Here is a 7,497-nt window from a genome sequence, read left to right as displayed (position 1 = left end):
TCAATCATTTCAGAAGTATTGGGGTTGAACTTAAGGCAAATATCCAGAAGAAGCAAATATAGCATGGGCAGTCTGAGAATGTGAGTGGAGCAGGGGGACTTTTTGCAAAATCACAGAGGCCTTTTCAGTGGTTATTAAGCATTGCATGCTCTTCTCAAATCTAGTGTAGTGAAGATTAATTTAGTGGGGATTTATCAACTCTTCAAGGAAAGCCAAAATAATTTCAGAAATATGCTGCCTTCAGGACTCTCTCACTGAGTTAGTGTTTCAAGACTGACCTTCAGGAGAATGGGGAGCAGACTAGGGGTTTAGGATCCCTGCTGAAGGACAAATGGAACCCAGGCACAGATGGCTGAAGTCCACAAAGAGAGCCTGTCTATTTTTAATCAGACAGCTAAGATCCGAGGAGTCTATGACTCTGCTTCTATTTGTGGAAATGGACAGCATCAGAAAAAGGGTGTATGGGACTTTGCCGTCCTGCTCGTGTTACACCCTGACAGTAAAGGGGCTGCCTGGTATGTTTGGGCCACAGCTCCTTCATCCCCTATTCTGTGATTGTCTTCCCTAACCCTGAGACTTTCTCTCCCCAGGCTTCAGCTGCAGAGAAAGGGCTCAAATGTCAGAGTCACCATGAGGAAGCAAGCGAGATAATGTGTATAGCAATGCTTTGTAAAACCACAAAGTAGAAGAAAATGTAAGAGATGACAAAGTGGAAGAGCATCTTGATAATTACTCTCCAGAAAAGTCATTCTTTCATGCAACCTCTTGACCCTCCAACTGGGGGTTGCCCAGAACAATTCCTGAAAGTCATTTGATCGGCCTTCAAAACTGAGCTGGTCACGGTTGTAGCTGTGGCATTTACCAGGCTGAGAATTAAGCTGCCTCATTCTGTCAGGGCCCAGAGGGGACATATTTATTCCTTTGTTTGGCTTTTGATGATAATGAGTGTACGTCCTCTGAGTGACGGTCAACAGAGCATGTGTGCTGGGGCCTCACCAAAGCACTGTAGAATCAAAGCTGTGTCCAGTCCCAGGAGCAGAAATGGTTGAGACCCTGACCTACTGGGAAAGCTTCCAGCAAAGCTAATGGCATTGGATCCCTGCGCTTCCTCTGCTCTTCCAATCACAGTTGCCATCTCGGCAGTTCCAACAACCCTGCCTTGTGAAAAATAGCTACCCAGCCCCACTCAGGAGGGAGACTTTATTACTCAGAACCACCACATCAGGCTGCAGTGACAGTACCTAAGAAAACATTTTAGTTCTGTGTTATCCAAGTACATGCATATAGATACAATATAGAAATGCTCACATGCTGGTGAACAAGTTCCTGGGCCTCTATTTGCAAATGAAGGAAACTGCCTCTAAAGTCCTTGAGGAAAGGCCTGTTGTAAATACAGAGCATTTTTATTATTGCATCACTGCAAACAGTGTTATCACTTTCTTCTCTTCAATACATCTAACCTCACACAAAGGATAAGGCTATTTGCCAGATTGGATGCCACTGTTGGTGACAGGCTAGGGAAAGAAGCAGGGTTAGATGCAGACTGACAGGTTCTTAAATTTGATTTCTAATTTTATGTATTTATTTCTTTTAAAGAAAAGAGGGAGAGAGGGAATACTCACAGCCATGAAATCTTTAAAACCAATTCCCTTTCTCTCTCCCCAACTCTCCCTCTTCCTGAGTATGTGTGTGAAACAATCTTTGCAGCTACAGAGCCATCCGATAGTATTGATCCAGGTGTGGAAATTGGTATTGACTGCTGCTGCTGCTCCATGCAGTTCCCCAGCTTTTAAAGATACAGCATATAGGTGATTTCACTTTGTACATGACAGAGCTCTGGAGATCTGGGCTGAAACAAGCTAAATAATACAAACTAAAGATCAGGTTTTGTATCTTGCTCCCCACTTAAACAAAAGGAAGCCCAAAGAGCTTCCAAAGAGATGGTGATAAAAATGAAAGTTCGATACCACTTTCTAAGGTGAGAAAAGGACAATTTGTGTGTGCTTTGATTTCAAAGTGACCATTGGTAAATGTCTTAATACAGCCTCAATGTTGTTAAAATCCTTAGAGGATCTAGATGCTTAAAGGAAGTGTGGTCTGCCGGTCAGAGGTGCTGAAGTAGTTCTCTTTCACTGCCCTAAAATATTACCACAAATTTAGTGGCATAAAAAACACAAATTTTTTATCCTACAGCCATGTAGGTCAGAAGTTCAAGAGGGTCCCACTGGACTCAAGTATCAACAGTCTTGGTTCCTTTTTAGAGGCTCTAAATGAGAGCCTCTCATAACTTTCTGCTCATTCAGGTTGCTGACAGAATTTAGTTCTTTGTGGCTGTAGGACTGAGGTTCCAGCTTTGAGAAGCCATGTATATTCCTTGTCTCATGGCTCTTTATCTCCAAGGTCAACAGGTCAAATCCTTCTCCTGGGGCATCACTGTTTTGCATTTTCTCTTTCATTTTTAAGGATTTGTGTGATTAGATTGGGCTGACCAGAAGAATCCAGAATAATTTCCTTTTATCATAGTCCTTCACCTTGATTGGGCCCTGAAAGTCCCTTTTGCCATGAAAGGGAACATATTCACAGGTTCTGGGAATCAGAACACAGACATACTTGAAGAGCCATTATTCTACATAGCACAGATGTCATGATTCTATGCTACTCTCAGTATCTTTCAGGAGAGGCTAACAAAAACTAAAAAGAAAAAACCAGCATTGCATTTCTAATGCTGGACCACATTATACCTGCATTGTGTGTGAGCTCTTTCACGATGGATGCATACTCACACAATGCGTAGAACTGACCAGCCCTGTGTAGTGCCATGTTCTAGCATCAGGCTTGTCTTGAAAAGGCTAAATAAACTATTGAAAAAAGAGTTACTATATCTACTGGCTAGTGTGCTAGCTAGACTCTTCGAATATCACAATAAACACAGTATAATCTAATAATAAGTTTTCCAGAAAGTCACAGTTTAGAGGATAGATAATCATGGGTAAGGCAATTACAATACAAGGCACAGGAGCTCTGCCCCTGTGGTCTGTATAAGAGAGTCAGTGACCAGAGCTGTGCTGATGTGTATAACCGCCTCCCAGCACCTCCTACAGAGGCAGATACTTCAGTTCTGTTTGATAGGTTGCTAAATGAAATTTAGAACTGAGACCATCTGTCATCCAGCCTCATGGTGGCAGATGAGAGCATGGTGCTGGGTGTCAAGAGCCCCATGTCCAGTCCTGCTCATATGCTGAGTACTGCTCCCCACAGGATGTCATGTAACCTGAGTAGGGATTTTCCACTTGCCCATATTTATTTAGATATCCCTAAAATCTTCCTGTGTTCTATGAGGAAACCATGATGCCTTAGCCTCTGCTGTACTATTATCACAGCCCAAGGCAAGTCTATTTCAGTCTTGCTTATGCCCTCAGACAAATTCATCATGTTTTTAGCCCATTGCAGGGTAAGGGTCCCTTGGCTGAGAGTCTTCTGTTAGCCTGAATGGCTAATTGAGACCTACCGTGCACTGAGCTGGTGCAGATGGCCGTGAATGCAACACTGTTAGGCAAGGAGGGAAGGCAAGGCATCATGAATATTTAATGAGGTAAAAGTAAATATTAATGAAACAATTGTACCTTTAAATGGTTAAATTACTTTCCATGCTCCAGTCCATTTTTATTTCATCATGGTGCACATGCACACATGCACACACTCACACACATATTATATATTTCATCTGTGCTAGTGATTTGCTGTTCGATCCTTTGAAGGTGAGAAACCCCTTATGCTAGATATAAGCCTTCCTGAATTCATTCCCGAAGTTGAAAAAGCATGATTCTGTCCTAAAATATATAGTTCACAACTTGCTGGAATTCCAGTGACACGCCTGAGTCTTGTGTACTCTGATTTCATGGCACAAAGCCATGTATGCTATTGGGAGACAGGAAACCTTAACTTGAGCTCATGTGTGGTAATTGCTTTATTCTGCATGAACTCGTTCTAATTCCCCCTCCTTCTCAAAATAAGAGAGAACTTTAATTTTGCAGTTTTAATGACCACATTATTTTTCCCTCTGCTATTACCAGGTAAGCTGTCTGAGATTTCTTCAAATACATAGCTTCCTTTGATTATATCCCTCTGTGTTAATTTTCCACAAGACATCAATGAGTTTTCTACTTTTATTTTATCTCCCTTGGCACTGACTTTCCCTCTTAACATTTTAGAAAGTTTATTCACTCCAAATTGTATCTCCTTAGACTTGTTTTGTCTGTTATCTTCTATTTCCCATTGTAGAGTTTAGTCTTCTTTCTTTAATGGTCTCTCTTTTGCCTGAATTTCATAATTCATTTTTTAATCACTGCATTTCAGATAGATCTCTTTTATGCTTCTTTGTTTAGTCTTCTGTGTTGAATGGAGTAATCTCCCCTTAATGTTACTGAGATGTCCAAGAATCTCTTATCCTGCTTCTGGTCTGTAACCTCTTGGTTCCCTCTCTATCACTGATGATCACAAGAGTCTTTCTCCACCTTTTGAATGCATTGCTCTTTCACCTAAAAATAATTTCCTAATTTCCTTCTTATCATCAAGTGATTTAATGGCTTCCCAACCATTTTTCTGTCCACTCTTTCTAGCTCTTTTGTTATTGACTACATTCTGTGCTCCAGCAGTGATGAGTAATTGAATAATAGAGGTAAAAAACTCTTTTTCATAGGCAAATTCAATCTATTTCAATGTTTAATGAATCTTCGAACCTTATCTGCAAGCAAAGAATTTTCTCTTAATTCCATAATCACATTTTATAGGCCATCTAAATTTTACACCAAACTTATTATCAAAATGTCATATATATATCACATATACATATATATGTATATATGTATACATATTCAATATACATTATACATATAAAAATATGTATGTGTCATAAAACAGTTATTCCAATTTGAGCCCTAGTAAGGAAACGCATTGCAGCCATTCACATGTTAACAAGCAGCATTCTAGAAGAAGGGAAGACATGGAGAGAAAGTTCCTAACTTGTTTTCCTGTTAGGCAATAACAGCACAAGCCTTGGTCCCGGTCTCTCACTTTGCCCTTAACCTTGGTCCTCCCTCCTACCTGCGCCCCTAGTGGCCATCACGACCCACATCCTTCCCCCAAACTAAGTCTATAATAGCAACAAAAACAGAAAGTGAACTGGTTTGCTAACTGATAGTTGTTTGGCCTCAGATAAGTCACTTGAATTTTCTGAATCTCATTTTCCTCATCTATGAAAATAAAAGGGTGAGGTCAGGGATTTTAAAAGCTAGCAAACTTTCTTCAAACAAACTCACACACAGACACCTCCTCTATAAAACTAATGAACTTGGGCAAAAACCAGAGAGCACCACGTGTCTCAGAGGTTCCTCACCAACATGCTGAGCTACTGCTGGGGCTCGGAGCAAAAACTGCTGGGCCAGACAAAACTAAAATCCAAGTTTGAAATTCTGCATTTCTACAAAAGCAATGGAGCTTGGAAATAACGACATACACACACTTACAGGCACAGTTCACTGTATAGATAGAACCTGTGGCAAGTCATTTCTAAAATAAAGCCCATGTTTCCTATTGAATAGCATTCCATTTCAGAATTGTTTTCTCTTCGACTCTGATCTTCCTTTGGTGACAGCAGCTAACAGTTCCCTTTCTGACTGTTCTATCTCTCCTTTCCTCCCTGTGAACATCATTGCCCAGCACCTACTCACAGCCACACCCTGTGCCCCACGCTTTTATATCACGTTTTTTCACGTTGTTCATTTGCTCTTAAAGGGGAAATTACACTTGATTTTCCTTGCAGGAGGAAAACTGCTTGATGAAATAAACCCTGGATTCCACTGTTAAATAAAGTAAAAAAATTTAATTTTTGCAAAAGCACGATAAAACTATTTCCTAAAGTATCTATTTGGTCAGTGTGAATGAAAAGAGTATCAAATTTGTATTTTGCAATAGTTTCAAAGTTTTTTGCTTTAGGAGTGAGTTTAAGGAATGTCTATAGTGTCATCCTCATTTCTTTTGCCCTGTCTTTTAGATAGGATAAAATTACTCCTTTGACTTGGTTTAGTCATTTATTACCTGGATGAAACAAGAACTCCCAGGTCCTGAAGAAAGTGGCCCAAAGGTCAACATAACACAATCCCTGACTTCAGTGAGCTCCCAATCCTTGGACAAGACACATAAGTGTCTAATTATTGTGAAGTATCATGAATACAAGAATAGTGGTGTGAACAAACCTACTAGGGAAACAGAGGAGGCAAAAATTCATTTCCTCTTCCAGAGAAAAGGTAGGACCCAGATGCGGGGAGAGAGCTCCGCCCCTGGCAAAGGTCATGAGGAAGGAGGCTTGGCATACGCAAAGGTGGGATCAAGCCTCAGGAGTCTCCCTGGAAATTCTCAAGCATCTACCCCCAAAACCAGAGTCTGCCTACTTTCTGCTTTGTGCTTTCACCTATACCTCTGACTTTACGGGGGGCTGTCCCCCACTACCTCTCTCTGAAAAAAGAGTTAGCTTACAGCTCCAGTTAATAATTCCTGGGTGTGATAGTGTTTCAACCTACAAACTCCTTTGGAATCCTCTAGCCTGCCTGAATAGGTTTTTTCTGGCAACATGTGATTGTTCAGAGCCTCCCAACTGTGAGAGGCAGGAGATGTTCTAAACTGTCTAAACACAGATTCCTTTGAGTAGTTAAAAGATTGATTAGAAATTGTATTGGTGAAGGGTTTTTCACTTGTTGGGCCAATGTTTGCTGCTAAGTTTCCATATCCCTTACCTGCTGTGTCCCTGGCAGTGTATTGATTAATATAATTGGTGTAAATAGTAGCTTTAATGTTTGTAACCTGGGACCCTTGAGTTAATTCTTTTTCTTGTTATAGCCCACCACACCTTTGCTCTGTAGGAATGCAGCTTTATCTAATGCTTTTTGGAGGCTGGCGTCTGACTTTAGAATAATCACCTTTAGAGAAAAATAAGTTTCTTAAAATGTTAACAGGCCTCCAGGCCAGAAGATGATGCAAATCACCTAAACTTTTGCATATGATAAGTTTGCAGGAAGAAAGCCTGGCTTACTGCATGACTCTACCCCTTCCCCCATTATCCTCTATGCATAACTTAAGGTATAAAAACTACTTTGGAAAATAAAGTGCGGGCCTTGTTCACCGAAACTTGGTCTCCCCATGTCATTCTTTCTCTCACCTTCTGGCTGAATTATTCAGCCTCTTTTCTCCACTGAATTTCCTCACTGAGCTATCCTTATTTCAGCCTCTTTTCTCCACTGAATTTTCCTACTGAGCTATCCTTATTCTATTACTCTTTATATCCTTAATTAACGTTTAATTAAGCAGTTGTTTCCTGATCCTCTCCGACGCCGTCCCCGCTTCGAATTCCCTGGATCCACCGGGGCTGGACCCCGGCAAGTGGCGCCTGAACAGGGAAGTTTCATGGAGAAATGACATTTGAATCTAGAAAGATGGGTAGTA

The sequence above is a fragment of the Bos indicus genome, chromosome 3 (genome assembly GCF_029378745.1).
Source record: "Bos indicus isolate NIAB-ARS_2022 breed Sahiwal x Tharparkar chromosome 3, NIAB-ARS_B.indTharparkar_mat_pri_1.0, whole genome shotgun sequence".
In the NCBI taxonomy this organism is placed as follows: Eukaryota; Metazoa; Chordata; class Mammalia; order Artiodactyla; family Bovidae; genus Bos; species Bos indicus.
This window is presented reverse-complemented; position numbering follows the sequence as displayed.